This window comes from Salvelinus namaycush, chromosome 34, assembly GCF_016432855.1.
Source record: "Salvelinus namaycush isolate Seneca chromosome 34, SaNama_1.0, whole genome shotgun sequence".
In the NCBI taxonomy this organism is placed as follows: Eukaryota; Metazoa; Chordata; class Actinopteri; order Salmoniformes; family Salmonidae; genus Salvelinus; species Salvelinus namaycush.
This window is the reverse complement of record NC_052340.1, coordinates 6,466,060-6,486,094: the sequence shown is the minus strand read 5'-3', so window position 1 is coordinate 6,486,094 and position 20,035 is coordinate 6,466,060. Positions and strand designations below refer to the sequence as shown.

General features: G+C 44.7%; 1 pseudogene; it reads left to right on the top strand.

Moving 5' to 3' along the window:
• LOC120029143 overlaps window positions 1-20,035 on the top strand; it is a 52,015-nt pseudogene that overhangs the window by 29,165 nt on the left and 2,815 nt on the right.

Genomic DNA, 20,035 nt, shown 5'->3' with positions numbered 1-20,035 from the left:
GTCACAAGTAAATACTAGCATCTAAATATCATTAAATCACAAGTCCAAGACACCAGATGAAAGATACACATCTTGTGAATCCAGCCATCATTTCTGATTTTTAAAATGTTTTACAGGGAAGACACAATATGTATTTCTATTAGCTAACCATGATAGCAAAAGACACAACTTTTTTTTCCCACCATTTTTTCCTGCATAGGTAGCTATCACAATTTCGACCAAATAAAGATATAAATAGTCACTAACCAAGAAACAACTTCATCAGATGACAGTCTGATAACATATTTATTGTATAGCATATGTTTTGTTAGAAAAATTTGCATATTTCAGGTATAAATCATAGTTTTACATTGCAGCCACCATCACAACTCTCACCAAAGCAACTAGAATAACTACAGAGACCAACTTGAATTACCTAAATACTCATCATAAAACATTTATGAAAAATACACAGCGTACAGCAAATGAAAGACAAAGATCTTGTGAAACCAGCCAATATTTCAGATTTTTTAAGTGTTTTACAGCGAAAACACAATATAGCATTATATTAGCTTACTACAATAGCCAACCACACAACAGCATTGATTCAAGCCAACAATAGCGATAACGAATAAACCAGCAAAAGATATACATTTTTTCACTAACCTTCTCAAACTTCTTCAGATGACAGTCTTATAACATCATATTACACAATACATATAGAGTTTGTTCGAAAATGTGCATATTTAGCGGCACAAATCGTGGTTATACAATGAGAATAGTAGCCAAGCTGCCAACAAAATGTCGGGAGAAATCTTGGGAGAGGCACCTAATCTAATCATTAACTAATCATAAACTTGACTAAAAAATACAGGTTGGACAGCAAATGAAAGATACATTAGTTCTTAATGCAACCGCTGTGTTAGATTTTTTAAATTAACGTTACTACGACATACAGCGTGCGTTAAAGCGAGACCGCACCGAAATTAATGGCGGAATAGGAGTTTTACATTTTTCAACAGAACAACGAATTAACATCATAAATAGTTCTTACTTTTTGATGAGCTTTCATCAGAATCTTGGGCAAGTTGTCCTTTGTCCAAAATAATCGTTGCTCGGTTGTAGATTGTCGCCTTCAACTTTGGAATTAGCAGTAAACATTAGCCATGTGGCCCAGACGTGCCCAACTCACTATAACGCAGCACAAAGAAATATCCGAAAATCGCAATATAGTGATATAAACTGATATAACTCGGTTTAAAATAACAACATTATGATGTCTTTAACACCTATATCGAATAAAATCAGAGCCGGATATATCTAAGGCCTATAACGGGAGCTTTCCAGAACGCAATCCTGAGGTCTGTCTTGCGTCATGGCGAATGTTGAAAAGACTGCACCCCACGTTCCAAGCCCATTTATATGGCCTCAGATCTGCCTAGCAACTCCATTCCAATTCTCACTATTTGCTGACATCTAGGGGAAGGCGTATGCAGTGCATCTCGACCAATAGAAGACATGCAAATTAATAAACTGACCCCAGAGCAGCCTGCCTGATTTCAGATTTCTCACTTCCTCACAGGAAGTTTGCTCCAACTTGAGTTCTGTTTTACTCACAGATATAATTCAAACGGTTTTAGAAACTAGAGAGTGTTTTCTATCCAATAGTAATAATAATATGCATATTGTACGAGCAAGAATTGAGTACGAGGCAGTTTAATTTGGGAACGAAATTTTTACAAAGTGAAAACAGCACCCCCTATTGAGAAAAGGTTAACCCTCCTGCTCTGTTCAGGTCGAATTGGACCGATTTACAAGTTTTCTCTCTGAAAAATGTAGTTCATTTAATCTGATAGTCATGGAACCTTATGACATTGTCCATACAGGGCATCTGAACACACAAAATAAATTTTTAAGATTTTCATTACATTTTGGGTGTTTTATTTAACTTTTGGACACCTGTGGTGTTCCTGGTCAAAAATGACCGGTCATTAGAAATGAATGGGTGAGACTACAATTAGTGTATAAAATTGAGTTCAGGCACATGCCCATTCATCAGATGGACACACTTCCTCTCCCAGACCCCAACATGCATGTGTGTTTGAGCACACACAAACACACACACACACACACACACACACACACACACACACACACACACACACACACACACACACACACACACACACACACACACACACACACACACACACACCTCACTCCCCTTCTTGGCTTCCATGGCAACCCCCACGGGAACCTTTCCCCAATAGAATCTTTCCCCCACGGGAACCACCCCTGTTGGTATTCTCACAAACAACCACAACATTGTTTCAATAATATATATAGAACTTTTCTCTGAGCTCTGGTATATAAAGCTTTTTTGAGGACTTGCTCACAATTCATTCTGTGGCAGCACAATGACCAAACGATACACTGTATGTGAGGCTCTTGATCATATCTTTGATCATGACACTGGTGAGGAGGAGAAAGGCCAGGAAAATGACAGTGAAGATGCATTAGAGGAGGAAGTGTCAGAAGTTGAAGACAACACAGAATATGATCCAGACCAAGAGACAACTGACTAGGAACAATCCAGTGATGAGGAAGAGGGCCCTGCTGAGGTTGTTGTTACATTCCGGTCAAAGAATGGGAATTTGTCCTGGTCTTCATTCCCACCTGAGAGAAGAGGTCGGCTGTCAGCTGAAAATGTATTCAGGATGACCCCAGGGCCAACGAGATACGCCATATCCCGAGTTGATGACATAAAATCCTGCCGCTATTTAAACATTTGAAATGGTTTCACAACAAATGTCCTTGTTAAACTTTGACACAAAGTAGTCTGTGATAAATAGCACAATATGTTTCATCTGAGTATTTGTTATAGTCAAAATAATCCATACATTATGCTTTTCTTTACTCAAAAACGAGTTGTACGAGCTCAGGTCAATGAGGCCTACAGGCCATAAATAGCAAACAGAAGTTCAAAATGTGTAATGTTCACAAGAACTGAAGTTGATAAAAAGATCTAACACAACATTAGGTGATAATATATGTATTATTATGGATTTATAATCAGCTATAATGGGGTGGTCATTTTGGACTGGGAACACAGAATGAATTAACAGAAAACGAACACAACAGGAGGGTTAATGCTTTTCTTTCATCCTCTGTCTCTCTCTCTCTCTGCTTGCCCTCTGTCCGTATCTCCGTTCTGTCTCTTTGTTAGTTTGCATGCCGTGCTATCTGTTTATTGACTGGTGTCCACTCTGTTTTGGTTGCTAGTTAAAGGAGCTGTCGCATTGATTATCTGACTACCGGTACTGCGTGTGTGTTCAGTGTGAGTGTTCAGTGTGAGTGTTCAGTGTGAGTGTTCAGTGTGAGTGTTCAGCGTGTGTGTTCAGTGTGTGTGTTCAGCGTGTGTTCAGTGTGTGTGTTCAGTGTGAGTGTTCAGTGTGTGTGCCTATTTGTTCAGAGAGCTCTATTTTAACAAATCTAACTGCTGGCGATAACGCTTTAGGTCCAGGGGTGTCCGAAATATTTTTGCTACTTTCACAGCCGTTATTACGTGCGCAATAGCTGGCGGTGGTGCGAAATGGTTGGCCTTTGATGCATAAACAAGTTGTAGGTGTGCCAAGGGCTTAGTAGTGTATGCGTTAGTCTCAAGTTCTGTAAATTATTGATGGTCTTGGCGTTGTCATCCAACTCCAAATCGCCTGGGGGCACAGAATATTATCATCCGAGTCCATTGTGTTGATTGTTACTACAGTTTATTTAATACATAGGCTACAATAACGAGTGACAGCAACAACTGTGAGACTCAGAATTGAGCTCAGTTGCATCCTGTTTTCATTGATCATCCTTGAGATGTTTCTACAATTTTATTGGAGTCCACCTGTGGTAAATTCAATTGATTGGAAATGATTTGGAAAGGCACACACCTGTCTATACAAGGTCCCACAGTTGACAGTGCATGTCAGAGCAAAAACCAAGCCGTGAGTTTGAAGGAATTGTCCGTAGAGCTCCGAGACAGGATTGTGTAGAGGAACAGATCTGGGGAAGGGTACCAACAAAGAACACAGTGGCCTCCATCACTCTTAAATGGAAGAAGTTTGGAACCACCAAGACTCTTCATAGAGCTGGCTGTCACGTTCGTCATACGAAGGAGACCAAAGCGCATCTTCTTTAATGAAAATGAAGAACAATAAACAAACTAATACAAAAATAACAAAACGAACGTGAAGCTAAATATAACGAGTGCAGACATGCAACATCACATAGACAATCACCCACAAACCAAACTGGAAAATGGCAACCTAAATAGGATCCCCAATCAGAGACAACAATAAACAGCTGCCTCTGATTGGGAACCAATCCAGGCCACCATAGACCTACGTATGCCTAGACTACACACACAACCTAGACATACAAAACCCTAGACCAGACAAAAACAGACATACCACCCTTGTCACACCCTGACCTAACCAAAATAATAAAGAAAACAAAGATAACTAAGGTCAGGGCGTGACACTGGCAGCCTGTCCAAACTGAGCAATTGGGGGAGAAGGGCCTTGGTCAGGGAGGTGACCAAGAACCCGTTGGTCACTGTGACAAAGCTCCGGGCTTCCTCCGTGGAGATGGGAGAATCTTCCAGAAGGACAACCATCTCTGCAGCACTCCACCATTCAGGCCTTTATGGCAGAGTGGCCAGATGGAAGTCACTCCTCAGTAAAAGGCACATGACAGCCCGCTTGGAGTTTGCCAAAAAGCACCTAAAGGACTCAGACCATGAGAAACAACAGTCTCTAGTCTGATGAAACCAAGATTTAACTCTTTGGCCTGAATGCCAAGCGTCACATGAAACCTGGCATCAACCCTACAGTGAAGCATGGTGGTGGCAGCATCATGCTGTGGGGACGTTTTTCAGCAGCGGGGACTGGGAGACTAGTACAGAGAGATCCTTGATGAAAACCTGCTCCAGAGTGCTCAGGACCTCAGACTGGGGCGAAGGTTCACCTTCCAACAGGACAACGACCCGAAGCACACAGCCAAGACAACGCAGGAGTGGTGTAACGGCTGTCCTCCTCCTCTTCGGAAGAAGAGGAGGAGTAGGGATTGGACCAAAGCGCAGCGTGATAGTTTGACATAATGGAGTTTATTAAAGAAAAGACGAAAACCGAAAACACTTCAACAAACTACAAAATAACAAACGAACGTAGACAGACCTGAACTATGAGAACTTACATATAACACGAAGAACGCACAAACAGGTACAGACTACAACAAACGAACGAACAAACCGAAACAGTCCCGTGTGGTGCAACATACACAGACACGGAAGACAATCACCCACCAACAAACAGTGTGAACAGCCTACCTTTATATGGTTCTCAATCAGAGGAAACGTCAAACACCTGTCCCTGATTGAGAACCATATAAGGCTAATTACAAATGACCTAAACATAGAAACACAAAACATAGAATGCCCACCCCAACTCACGCCCTGACCAACTAAACACATACAAAAATAAGAGAAAACAGGTCAGGAACGTGACAAGTGGCTTCGGGACAAGTCTCTGAATGTCCTTGAGAGCCAAAGCCACAGCCCGGACTTGAACGCGATCGAACATCTCTGGAGAGACCTGAAAATAGCTATGCAGCGACTCTCCCCATCCAACCTGAGAGAGCTTGAGAGGATCTGCAGAGAATAATTGGAGAAACTCCCAAAATACAGGTGTGCCAAGCTTGTAGCGTCATACCCAAGAAGACTCAAGGCAGTAATCACTGCCAAAGGTACTTCAACAAAGTGCTGAGTAAAAGATCTGAATACTTCTGTGTGATTATTTTGAATTTTTTTACATTCTACAAACCTGTTTATGGGATATTGTGTGTAAACAACAATTTAATCAATTTTAGAATACGTCTGTAACGTAAGAAAATGTGTAAAAGTCAACGGGTATGAATCATTTCTGAATGCACTGTAGATTAAAAGGGGATGTCCGATTCCTTGGTGAATGCATTGGTCTTAAATATCCCCACCAGCACAAAGTGAAATTGGAACTTTGGCACATGTTTAAGCACACCTCAGACATTGCTTCGTTAGTTTGCATGCCGTGCTATATGTTTATTGACTGGTGTCCACTCTGTTTTGGTTCCCAGTTTAAGGAGCTGTCGCATTGATTATCTGACTACCGTGCTGTGGGTGTGTTCAGTGTGTGTTCAAGTTGCAGTGTGCGTATTAGTTCAGTCTGGTAAATGGCCCTAGGGTTTGCAAATATAAGAGTGCCGGTTATAACAGGTCAAAACTGCAAACAAGTGGCTCAACGCCAAAAATAGAGCCCGTTGTGTGTATACAGTCGTGGCCAAAAGTTTTGAGATTGACACAAATATTAATTTTCACAAAGTCTGCTGCCTCAGTTTGTATGATGGCAATTTGCATGTACTCCAGAATGTTATGAAGAGTGATCAGATGAATTGCAATTAATTGCAAAGTCCCTTTTTGACTTGCCAATATAACTGAATCCCCAAAAAACATTTCCACTGCAATTTAGCCCTGCCACAAAAGGACCAGCTGACATCATGTCAGTGATACTCACGTTAACACAGGTGTGAGTGTTGACGAGGACGAGGCTGGAGATCACTCTGTCATGCTGATTGAGTTCGAATAACAGACTGGAAGCTTCAAAGGGAGGGTGGTGCTTGGAATCATTGTTCTTCCTCTGTCTAACATGGTTACCTGCAAGGAAACACGTGCCGTCATCATTGCTTTGCACAAAAAGGGCTTCACAGGCAAGGATATTGCTGCCAGTAAGATTGCACCTAAATCAACCATTTATCTGATCATCAAGAACTTCAAGGAGAGCGGTTCAATTTTTGTGAAGAAGGCTTCAGGGCGCTCAAGAAAGTCCAGCAAGTGCCAGGACCGTCTCCTAAAGTTGATTCAGCTGTGGGATCGGGGCACCACCAGCACAGAGCTTGCTCAGGAATGGCAGCAGGCAGGTGTGAGTGCATCTGCACGCACAGTGAGGCGAAGACTTTTGGAGGATGGCCTGGTGTCAAGAAGAGCAGCAAAGAAGCCACTTCTCTCCAGGAAAAACATCAGGGACAGACTGATATTCTGCAAAAGGTACAGGGATTGGACTGCTGAGGACTGGAGTAGAGTAATTTTCTATGATGAATCCCCTTTCCGATTGTTTGGGGCATCTGGAAAAAAGCTTGTCCAGAGAAGACAAGGTGAGAGCTACCATCAGTCCTGTGTCATGCCAACAGTAAAGAATCCTGAGACCATTCATGTGTGGGGTTGCTTCTCAGCCAAGGGAGTGGGCTCACTCACAATTTTGCCTAAGAACACAGCCATGAATAAAGAATGGTACCAACACATCCTCCGAGAGCAACTTCTCCCAACCATCCAGGAACAGTTTGGTGACGAACAATGCCTTTTCCACCATGATGGAGCACCTTGCCATAAGGCACCCGATAACTAAGTGGCCCGGGGAACAAAACATTGATATTTTGGATCCATGGCCAGGAAACTCCCCAGACCTTAATCCCATTGAGAACTTATAGTCAATCGTCAAGAGGCGGGTGGACAAACAAAAACCCACAAATTCTGACAAACTCCAAGCATTGATTATGCAAGAATGGGCTGCCATCAGTCAGGATTGTGGCACAGAATTTAATTGACAGCATGCCAGGGCGGATTGCAGAGGTCTTGAAAAAGAAGGGTCAACACTGCAAATATTGACTCTTTGCATCAACTTCATGTAATTGTGAATAAAAGCCTTTGACACTTATAAAATTCTTGTAATTATACTTCAGTATTCCATCGTAACATCTGACAAAAATATCTAAAGACACTGAAGCTGTCAGGTTTTGGCCAAGACTGTTCGGGTTTTGGTCACTAGATGTCCCCATTGCACCTTTTTTGTACCTTTTGTTTTTCTTGCTCTAATTATTGTTTGCACCTGTAGGTCATTCCCTTGTTAGTATTTAAACCCTGTGTGTTCCTCAGTTCCTTGCTCAGTGTTTGTAAGTTAGCACCCAGCCCCAGCCCAAGCCTTGTTTTATACAGATATTTCTCTTGTTGAATTTTCCAGAGGTTCTCTGGTTTAGTTCTTGTGTATTATTTGAGTAGTCTTTTGAGGTTTGTTTTTCCCTGCTTTTTTTTACCACTTTGTGGAGTTTCTTTTGTATTTTGGAGGATTTCCATTTTTGTGCCTTTTGGCTTTATTTTTGGACATTGTGGATTTAGTTTCTTTGCCTGAAGATTTTGTTCTTTAATTAAACCACCATCTCTAGTACTGCTGTGTCTGCCTCATCTTCTGGGTTCTGACAATTATTAGTGACTGTTTCTCGCACCGGGTCCTGACAGAAACACTGAGCCATTATAATGAACCCAGAGGCAGCCAGTACCCAGGATTTTTTTTCCATGCTGTCCCACCACGAGGGGACTGTCCAACGCCACGAAGCTGCTCTGGTTCAGCAAGAGGCCTTAATGGCTAGACATTCTCAACTTCTGTCAGAGATGCTGACTTCCATAAAGCAGATTTCGGATCGACTTTCCCCGGCAACCGCTTCTGCTCCAGTTCATCCGATTCAAGTGCCCCTGGCAGTTAACCCCCTGGCTGAACCTCGTCTGCCGCCTCCCCAACGGTTCTCAGGGGATCCGAGTGTTTGTAAGGGGTTTTTCACCCAATGTTCTCTCTCCTTTGAGCTGCAACCATCGTCGTTTCCCACCGACCGGTCCAAGATAGCATATATCATCACCCTGCTGTCGGAAAAAGCCCTAGCCTGGGCTACTGCTGTGTGGGATGCCCAAAGTCCCTGCTGTGCCAGCTACTCTACCTTTGCTGAAGAATTCAAGCGAGTGTTTCAAGGTCCTACCAACGGCCCTGACTCAGCCAAACAGCTCCTGACTCTCCGCCAAGGTCGGCGCAGCGTGACGGACTATGCCATCCAGTTCCGCACTGTGGCAGCAGCAAGTGGCTGGAACGACGAGGCGCTCACAGTGTGTTTTTTGAAGGGTCTTTCTGACACCATCCAAGATGAACTGGCCACTCGGGAACCACCGGACAACCTCGAGTCCCTTATCAAGTTGGCTTCACGCATAGACCAGCGTCTGAGAGAGAGAGAACTCAACCGTAGACCGCTCACCCTAGCTCCTATCGGTTCCAGCTCCGAGTCTCCACCTTTATCCTCGCTGGCTCCACCAGAACCCATGCAGGTTGGACGCATCTCCCAGGCTGAGAGAGACCGCCGGATGAGGGAGCGATGCTGTCTATATTGCGGCAAACCGGGCCATTTCCGCTCCACGTGTCCCGGGCTCCAGGGAAACGCACTCTCCCGTGCAGGCCTGGGAGGACTGTAACGGGAAACATAACCTCCTCCCATCCATCCAACTCCCGCCTGCTCATTCCAGTTACCCTTTCCTGGGACGACCACGAGTTTTCTCTTCAAGCCTTGGTAGACTCTGGAGCCGCAGGTAACTTCATGGATGGGGTCTGGGCGAAGGAGAATGGCGTTCCCTCTGAACCTCTAAGTGACCCCATAAGGGTTACTACGTTGGATAGAAGCCCTTTGGGATCTGGACTTGTCACTCGTGCCACTACCCCCTTGCGACTTTCAGTTTCCCAACACCAGGAAGTGATGAACTTTCATCTGATCTCCTGTTCCGAGTTCCCTCTCGTCCTTGGTTATCCCTGGCTTCACAGCCATAACCCTCACATCGACTGGTCTGTGGGCACTATCAAGCAGTGGGGTCCTACGTGCCAAGCCACTTGTATCTTCCCGAGTTCCCCGAGTTCCCCTTCCGAGTCTCTAGAATCCATCGACCTGTCCCGAGTTCCCGAGTGTTACCATGACCTCAAACTGGTATTTAGCAAACAGAGGGCCACCAAACTACCACCCCATAGACCTTACGATTGCACCATCGACCTGTTTCCGGGGACCTGCCCTCCCAGGGGTCGGATCTTTTCCCTTTCTCCTCCCGAACGAGCTGCTATGGATACCTACATCAAGGACGCTCTGGCAGCAGGCCTCATGCGTCCATCTACCTCGCCGGCGGGAGCAGGGTTTTTCTTTGTGGCCAAGAAAGACGGTGGATTACGACCTTGCATCGACTACCGGGGACTCAATGCCATAACCGTCCGTAACCGCTACCCCTTATGGCCACAGCCTTTGAGCTGCTCCAGGAAGCAGTTGTCTTCACTAAGCTTGACCTGCGGAACGCATACCATCTTGTGCGGATCAAACCCGGGGACGAGTGGAAGACCGCTTTCAACACGCCTACTGGTCACTACGAATACTCGGTGATGCCCTTCGGCCTGACCAACGCTCCGGCTGTGTTCCAAGCGCTCATAAACGATGTGCTTAGGGATATGCTTAACATCTTCGTGTTTGTTTACTTGGATGACATCCTCATCTTTTCGAGCTCCCTTCAAGAACACACTAAGCATGTCAGACAAGTGCTCAAACGCCTCCTAGACAGCCATTTGTACGTTAAGCCGGAAAAGTGTGAATTCCATTCCTCTCGAGTACAATTCCTGGGATTTATAGTGGAACCCGGTCGAGTCCAGATGGACCCCAAGAAGGTAGGGGCGGTAGCGGATTGGCCCACCCCCAAGTCCGTTAAGGAAGTTCAGCGTTTCCTGGGCTTCACCAACTTTTACCGCAAGTTCATCAAGAACTTCAGCTCGGTGGCAGCCCCTCTCTCAGCTGTAACCAAGGGTGGCAACACAAGGTTTCTGTGGGGAAGAGAAGCTGAGACGGCCTTCCAAGGACTCAAGCAGCGCATCCTCTCTGCTCCCATCCTGACACTACCAACGGCGGATGAACCTTTTGTGGTGGAGGTAGACGCATCAGAGGTTGGGGTTGGAGCTGTCCTGTCTCAGAGGGGTGAAGACAAGAAGCTTCATCCTTGCGCCTTCTTCTCTCACCGGCTTACCCTGGCCGAGAGGAATTACGATGTGGGGGATCGTGAACTCCTAGCGGTTAAGATGGCATTGAAGGAATGGAGACACTGGCTCGAGGGGGCTTCTCAACCGTTTCAAGTGCTTACGGACCACAAGAATCTGGAGTATATCCAGCAGGCGAAGCGGTTGAACTCCAGACAAGCTCGATGGTCTCTTTTCTTCAGCCGATTTCAGTTTATCCTCACCTATAGACCCGGGTCGAAGAATCTCAAACCGGACGCCTTGTCACGAATCTACTCTCCTGCCATTCGAGAAGATACTGACATGACTGTCCTTCCGGCCGCTAAGATCGTGGCTCCGATCTCGTGGCAAGTGGAGGATACCGTGAAACAAGCTCAAGCCATCGAACCGGGCCCTGGAGGAGGTCCTGCTAATCGGTTGTTTGTTCCCAAGGCAGCAAGGTCCCAAGTCCTTCTGTGGGGGCACTCCTCTCGCCTCACCTGTCACCCGGGCGTAGGTCGCACCTTGGAGTTCATCCAGCGTAAGTTCTGGTGGCCCACCATAAAAGAAGACGTTGCCACTTTCGTCAAGGCCTGTTCCGTGTGCTGCCAGGGCAAATCTTCTCACCTCCGCCCTCAAGGACTCCTTCACCCTCTATCTATTCCCCACCGACCCTGGTCCCATATCTCGTTGGACTTTATTACTGGCCTTCCTCCGTCCCATGGTAATACTACGATCCTAGTCATCATCGACAGGTTTTCTAAGGCGGCCAGGTTTGTTCCCTTGACCAAATTACCTTCTGCCAAGGAAACAGCTGAGTTGGTGATTAACCATGTGTTCCGAGTCTTTGGGATTCCGCAAGATATGGTTTCCGACAGAGGTCCCCAGTTCGCCTCTAGGTTTTGGAAGGCCTTCTGCCAACTCATAGGGGCCACGGCCAGTTTATCTTCAGGGTACCATCCGGAGTCCAATGGCCAAACTGAGAGGATGAATCAGGAGCTGGAAACCACCCTCAGATGCATGGTTTCCAACAACCCGTCCACATGGTCATCCTTCATTGTTTGGGCCGAGTACGCGCACAACACCTTGTGCTCCTCCTCCACTGGTATATCCCCGCATGAGTGTCAGTTTGGCTATGCGCCTCTATTGTTCCCGGACCAGGAGGCAGAAGTCAGAGTGCCTTCAGCCTCGAGGTTCATCAGACGCTGTCGGCTTACGTGGAAGAAGGCACGTCTTAATCTTCTGCGTTCCTCTCAGCAGTACCAACGACAAGCCAACAGACGTCGCCGTCCCGGTCCTACCCTGTACCCCGGCCAGAGAGTATGGCTCTCAACTAAGAACTTACCACTACGGGTGGAGTCTCGCAAGCTGTCCCAGAGGTTCATCGGTCCCTTTAAGATTGCCAGGAGAGTCAATCCCGTTACTTTTCGCCTGCACTTACCCAGATCCCTTAAGATCAATCCAACATTTCACATTTCTTTATTAAAACCTGTTGTTTTTTCTCCCCTTATCCCGGCAGGCAGACCTCCCCCTCCGCCCCGTGTCATCGGTGGCCAGTCGGCTTATACCGTCCACCGGATACTGGATTCCCGCCGGGTGCAGCGGTCCTGGCAGTATCTGGTGGACTGGGAAGGCTACGGTCCCGAGGAGCGCTCCTGGGTTCCTGCCAAGGACATACTGGACCCTGACCTCATTCGTCAGTTCAGGACCCTCCACCCTGAGAAGGCTGGTAGGAACGTCAGGAGCCGTTCCTAGGAGGGGGATTCTGTCAGGTTTTGGCCAAGACTGTTCGGGTTTTGGTCACTAGATGTCCCCATTGCACCTTTTTTGTACCTTTTGTTTTTCTTGCTCTAATTATTGTTTGCACCTGTAGGTCATTCCCTTGTTAGTATTTAAACCCTGTGTGTTCCTCAGTTCCTTGCTCAGTGTTTGTAAGTTAGCACCCAGCCCCAGCCCAAGCCTTGTTTTATACAGATATTTCTCTTGTTGAATTTTCCAGAGGTTCTCTGGTTTAGTTCTTGTGTATTATTTGAGTAGTCTTTTGAGGTTTGTTTCTCCCTGCTTTTTTTTACCACTTTGTGGAGTTTCTTTTGTATTTTGGAGGATTTCCATTTTTGTGCCTTTTGGCTTTATTTTTGGACATTGTGGATTTAGTTTCTTTGCCTGAAGATTTTGTTCTTTAATTAAACCACCATCTCTAGTACTGCTGTGTCTGCCTCATCTTCTGGGTTCTGACGATTATTAGTGACTGTTTCTCGCACCGGGTCCTGACAGAAGCAGCAAACTTTGTGGAAATTAATATTTGTCATTCTCAAAACTTTTGGCCACGACTCTACACACTTTTTCGACATGCAGTCTTTGATTCACTTTGTCTGTGTTAGACTAATACAATCTATCTCTGTACGTTTATTGTCTGTCCCTCTGGCTGTCCACCTGTCCGTCTGTCCTTTCCTCCATTCATCTGTCTATCGGAGAGGGAGACGGTGAGGGTGAGGGAGACGGTGAGGGAGACGGTGAGGGAGACGGTGAGGGAGACGGTGAGGGAGACGGAGAAAGGAAGAGGGAGAAAGGGAGAGGGAGAAAGGGAGAGGGAGAAAGGGAGAGGGCATTAGAGAGGGAGAGGGCATTAGAGAGGGAGAGGGCATAAGAGAGGGAGAGGGCATAAGAGAGGGAGAGAGGGCATAAGAGAGGGAGAGAGGGAGAGAGGGAGGGAGAGAGCATAAGAGAGGGAGAGTGGAAGAAAGCATAAGAGAGCTAGAGAGAGAGTTATAAACAGACTATAAATCCAAGGCAGCTGATTATGACTGCAGACGCCATAATGTGTTCTCATTTGCATATATGCCCAGTCAGCGCCCTCCCAAACCCAGCTGGGAGCTTCTGGGAAAGTAATGGCGGCATAGAACAGTCATGATGGCAGCCTTCTCCATCTGGATCTTTGGTAGTGGAGGAGATGTATGATACACCATCCCCCTCTGGTGTTTTCCAGCGGTACTGACACAATGAAATATGAACCAGCTGAATGAGCCAGCTGAATTTAGCAAAAATATATGGGTATCTGGTGCATTTAAATGTTAAATTATTTACATGTAATGTATTTTTTTTTCATTTTATCTATTTGTGTCATGCACTGCAGTACAACAGAAGGTAGAAAAATATGCTCTAATCATGGTGTGTGTGTGTGTGTGTGTGTGTGTGTGTGTGTGCGCATGTGTGTTCCCCAGGTTTCGTGCTGCAGTACTCGGTGGACAACATAGAGGGGTGGAGGGATGTGTTCATCAGTTCCAGTGAGAGGTCCTTCAAGCTGGACAACCTACGCTGTGGCACCTGGTACAAGGTCAAACTGGCCGCCAAGAACAGCGTGGGAGCGGGACGCATCAGTGAAATCATCGAGGCTAAGACCCACGGACGAGGTGAGGGTTAGGGGGAGAGGAGGAGGATGGACCGGGTGATACAGGGACAATGGGAGGTGTTTAGGGGACAGGAGAGGCAAAGATGGGCAGAGAGGGAGGGAGCTGAAGTGGATGGTTATAGCTGTGAGAGGGGTAAATTTGGTGGACAGGTAGGTTCATAGAATTCAGTCACACATACCATATCATAATATTTCAAGACATTTAAAAAAATATATATGTGAAGTGAGAACTAACACCTTCCTGCCCCCGACCTCTTCCAGAGCCCCAGTTCAATAAGGACCATCCGGTGTTCACCCACGTCAACTCTACCCACGCCCGGCTCAACCTGCAGGGCTGGGCGAGCGGTGGCTGCCCCATCACGGCCGTGCTGCTGGAGTTCAGACCTAAGGGGAACTGGGCGTGGCAGAGCGTGCGCACCAACGCCACGGCCGACGTGTTCCTGGCTGAGCTCCGCGAGGCCACCTGGTACGAGCTGAAGATGAAGGCGTGTAACAGCGCCGGCTGTGGGAACCAGAGCTCTCAGTTCGCCACGCTGGACTACGACGGCAGTGAGTACAAGCTGGTTTGTTTTCTCTGGCCTGTGTGGTCCAGTGGTTCGGACCGCTGAGCCTAGCACACGTACCAGAGGCAGCATGGGTTCGGATCTGCCCTTCTGACTCGCAGTCTTTCCTGTCTCCTCTTCACTGTCGTATCTCAATAACAGACATAAAACCCACAAAAGAACAATATATTTATTTTTAAAAATGGATAATAACGTCTTAGAGCAGGAGAACAATTGGTGAAAAAATATATATGTTTAAGTTAAATGACCTTATCGAAGGAGTTGATTTAAGCAATAAGGCCCGGGGGGGTGTGGTATATGGCCTGCATACCCGTGGTATAGCCGTGGTATATTTGCCATATACCACAAACCCCCGATGTGCCTTATTGCTATTAGAATTATATATTTTTTTTATTATAGGGGGTAGATCAGCTTTAATATTGCAGATAGATTGTGGCTTCCATCAATGTAATTGTCGGCATCGTTTCCAATTCACCATATATATTTTGCAAATATATACAGTAAAAGTTTGGACGCACCTAGTCATTCAAGGGTTTTTCTTTATTTTCACAACTTTCTACATTGTAGAATAATAGTGAAGGCATCAAAACTATGAAATTACACATATGGAATCATGTGGTAATCAACAAAGTGTTAAACAAATAAAGAATAACGCTTAGGCTTTGACTTCCAGCTTATACATACCATATACATTTTACAGGCACAGTCTATTTTAAAATAGTTATATTTTGTTTGTTTTTACTCCTGTCCTTCCTCAAACCTCAACCTCTCCCATCTATTTATTTCACAAAAGTTCTGAACCTATACGTTTTATGGAAACAGTATGTTTTACATTCATTTTCTTGTTGTTATTAGTTGTTATTAGTCCCACCCTTCAGCTCCATTCAACTCCTCCCATCTATCTCTTAACACCATCCATATTGAATTTCTATTTGCCATATATTTTTCAACTGTGATGCTTCACAAAAGTTCAGAACCTTTCTATTCTCATAGTTTCTACAGATGGTAAATTAGTATTATTATATTATTGATTGATTGACTATGAATTTTCAGATCATCCAGTAGTGCTCTCTGCAGAGTTAGCTCTAGGTAAATGTTGCAAATGTTTAGCCATTCCTGGACCTGTGACCAAAAACAAGCTACATATGGACAGTACCAAAACAAATGATCTAATGATTCTGTCTCTTCGCAACAATATCTGCTAATAATTAAAATTGAAAAATTCTAAGTTTTGAATCCGGCGTCGTTTTGTGTGTCAGTCCATAAACCATGAATTGGTACGTTGAAAATCTCTTCCCAACTATTTTGTAATCTATATGGGAGAGTTGTGTATTTTTTGGTCCTTAAATTAAACTGGTATACTTTTATATTTATCACAATTTCTTTAACCAATAATGATCTTTGATGCAGAGCCGACAGACAAGGTCTCTACATTCCCCCCATTCCACTTACCTCTTCCATTTTTGCGGTAATGCTGAGATTAGTTGGTTGTAATTTTACATTTTAATTTTAATTTTATATGGAAATAATTTCCATATTTTTGTTAGCTGCATATGAGACATAACTCCACCAGTCCTATTTAATATATCCTTTACAAAGATTATACCTTTTATATATTTATTTTTTCATATATATTTTTTTATATTAGTATATTTGTTGTATTATTTGTTCTGTTTTTCTGGTCGAAATTGAATTGAATTTAATTGAAATTACAACCAACTTTCTATGGCTTTTTTTTTTAATATCGATATTTGGGAGATGATTTCCTTTTCAAATAACTGAAAGGGAGAGATTATAATCTGAATAAAGTGAGAGGTTGTAACCTGAATAAAGTGAGAGGTTGTAACCTGAATAAAGTGAGAGATTGTAACCTGAATAATGTGAGAGATTATAATCTGAATAAAGTGAGAGATTATAATCTGAATAAAGTGAGAGGTTGTAATCTGAATAAAGTGAGAAATTATAATCTGAATAAAGGGAGAGGTTGTAATCTGAATAAAGGGAGAGGTTGTAATCTGAATAAAGGGAGAGGTTGTAATCTGAATAAAGTGAGAGATTATAATCTGAATAAAGTGAGAGGTTGTAACCTGAATAAAGTGAGAGGTTGTAACCTGAATAAAGTGAGAGATTGTAACCTGAATAATGTGAGAGATTATAATCTGAATAAAGTGAGAGATTATAATCTGAATAAAGTGAGAGGTTGTAATCTGAATAAAGGGAGAGGTTGTAACCTGAATAAAGGGAGAGGTTGTAACCTGAATAAAGGGAGAGGTTGTAATCTGAAAAAAGTGCGAGGTTGTAATCTGAATAAAGTGCGAGGTTGTAATCTGAATAAAGGGAGAGGTTGTAATCTGAATAAAGTGAGAGATTATAACCTGAATAAAGTGCGAGGTTGTAATCTGAATAAAGGGAGAGGTTGTAATCTGAATAAAGTGCGAGGTTGTAATCTGAATAAAGTGCGAGGTTGTAATCTGAATAAAGGGAGAGGTTGTAATCTGAATAAAGTGCGAGGTTGTAATCTGAATAAAGTGCGAGGTTGTAATCTGAATAAAGGGAGAGGTTGTAATCTGAATAAAGGGAGAGGTTGTGATCTGAATAAAGGGAAAAAGGCCATTCTTGAACATGGGGTGAGATATTCTTATTAATTTGCATGAGAACCAGTTCAGATTTAAATATAACTTTTGTATGACTGAAGCCTTTAGTGAGACATCTAATGCTTTAATATTTAATCATTTCTGCCCTCCTAATTCATATTCATTATATAAATAGGCCCGTTTAATTTTGTCTGGCTTTCCGCTCCAAATAAAATGCTAAATAAATGATCATATAATTTAAATAACTGTTCGCTAGGTGTACACAAGACCATAAGCAAATAGGTAAAGTGGGATATGACTATTATAAACTGGTTACCAACATAATTAGAGCAATAAAAATAAATGTTTTGTCATACCCGTGGTATACGGTCTTTTATAAACTGTGTGGTTTGAGCCTTGAATACTGATTGGCTGACAGCTGTGGTTCATCAGACCGTATACCACGGGTTTGACAAAACATTTATTTTTACTGCTCTATTTATGTTGGTAACTAGTTGATAATAGCAATAAGGTGCCTCGGGGGTTTGTGGTATATGGCCAATATACCACGGCTAAAGACTGTGCAAAGGCACTCCGCGTTGCGTCGTGCTTAAGAACAGCCCTTCGCAGTGGTATATTGGCCATATACCACACCTCCTCGGTCCTTATTGCTTAAATATACCACGGCTGTCAGCCAATCAGCATTCAGGGCTCGAACCACCCAGTTAATAATACTCCATATGTGACTTAGAAATGGAATTGGAACACATTATTATATGTCTCGACGTGTGACAACTCGTGATAACTCACGTAATAGGATAGCAATTGACTTCCTGTTAAAATGATTTGTTAGAACCAATTTAGTTTGTCTCGCTTCTCCTCATCCGCTCCCCATACATCTTCTTCCACACTTGTACCCATTTATATAAAACCTGATATAATGTCATATACCCTGATATATTTTCTAAGCAGGTACCATCCCTCCCATCAAGTCAGCGCGGCCCGAAGGCGACGACGTCAAGAAGCTCTTCTCCATCGGCTGCCCCGTCATCCTGGTCACTCTGGTCGTCGCCCTGCTCTTCATCATCCGCAAGAAACGCAAAGAGAAGAGACTGAAGAGACTGAGAGGTGAGGGAGGGAGGGAGGGAAAGGGGGAGAGGTGTGGAGAAGCGATAGAGGGTTGAGTAAGGGAGGGAGCAAAAAATGAGGAAAGAGCAATGAGAGAGGGAAGAAAGAGAGGAAAGGGGCGAAAAGAGAGATGGATCTTGGGCGAGAGAGAAAGGAGAGAAGAGACTGAGGGGTGAGAGAGAGAGGGAGGAGAGGTGTGGAGAAGAGACTGAGGGGTGAGAGAGAGAGGTAGGAGAGGTGCGGAGAAGAGACTGAGGGGTGAGAGAGAGAGGGAGGAGAGGTGCGGAGAAGAGACTGAGGGGTGAGAGAGAGAGGGAGGAGAGGTGTGGAGAAGAGACTGAGGGGTGAGAGAGAGGGAGGAGAGGTGCGGAGAAGAGACTGAGGGGTGAGAGAGAGAGGGAGGAGAGGTGCGGAGAAGAGACTGAGGGGTGAGAGAGAGAGGGAGGAGAGGGCAGAAGACAGGGCTGAGGGGTGAGTGAAGGAAAGAAAACGTGTTGAGAGAGAGAGCATAAGGAATATCTGATTTATTGTGCTCCATATAACTGAAGCCCTGCTATTTTTTTATGTTCCCTCTAGATGCCAAAAGCCTGGCTGAGATGCTGATCAGGTAATATATATTATCTCTGCTGTTCCTCTGTTTACATTTCATACCCCAATGGAAACATTCATGCAACACACTGAACATCTGCGGTTACCTTACCTCTAGATACAGTGAATGTCTTAAAAGGCAGATAGAGAACTCCTATTTCTGAAGTAAGGGGATTTACGCTGTGTGTGTGTGTGTGTGTGTGTGTGTGTGTGTGTGTGTGTGTGTGTGTGTGTGTGTGTGTGTGTGTGTGTGTGTGTGTGTGTGTGTGTGTGTGTGTGTGTGTGTGTGTGTGTGTGTGTGTGTGTGTGTGTGTGTATTGTGTCCCTGGAGCAGTAAGAATAACCGGAGCTTTGACACCCCTGTGAAGGGGCCCCCCCAGGGCCCCCGACTTCACATCGACATCCCCAGAGTCCAGCTGCTCATCGAGGATAAGGAAGGCATCAAACAGATCGGTCGGTGTAGTGTGTTTGTGCGTGTGTGTGTACGTCCGTGTGTATGTTTTTGTGCTGCTGAGTGCCTACCTGATACGGATGTAATGCAAATTGGTGTTCATGAATGAGCATGAATCCTCCGTCATGAATAACTGTTGATTCTGTCGATCCCTCTGTCAGGTGAAGACAAAGCCACCATCCCAGTGACGGACACAGAGTTCAGCCAGAACGTGAATCCACAGAGCTTCTGTACGGGCGTGTCTGTGCATCACCCCGCCCTCATCCAGAACACCGGCCCTCTGATTGACATGTCTGACATCAGACCAGGGACAAGTGAGTGGAGAGCCCTAACTGCACTTAGTCTTGTGTTCCTGGTCAATTGATAAACACATAGTAGACTTATATAATATGTCCATTCCCTCCATCATCGCCTTTAACTTACTGACTCTTGTGTTC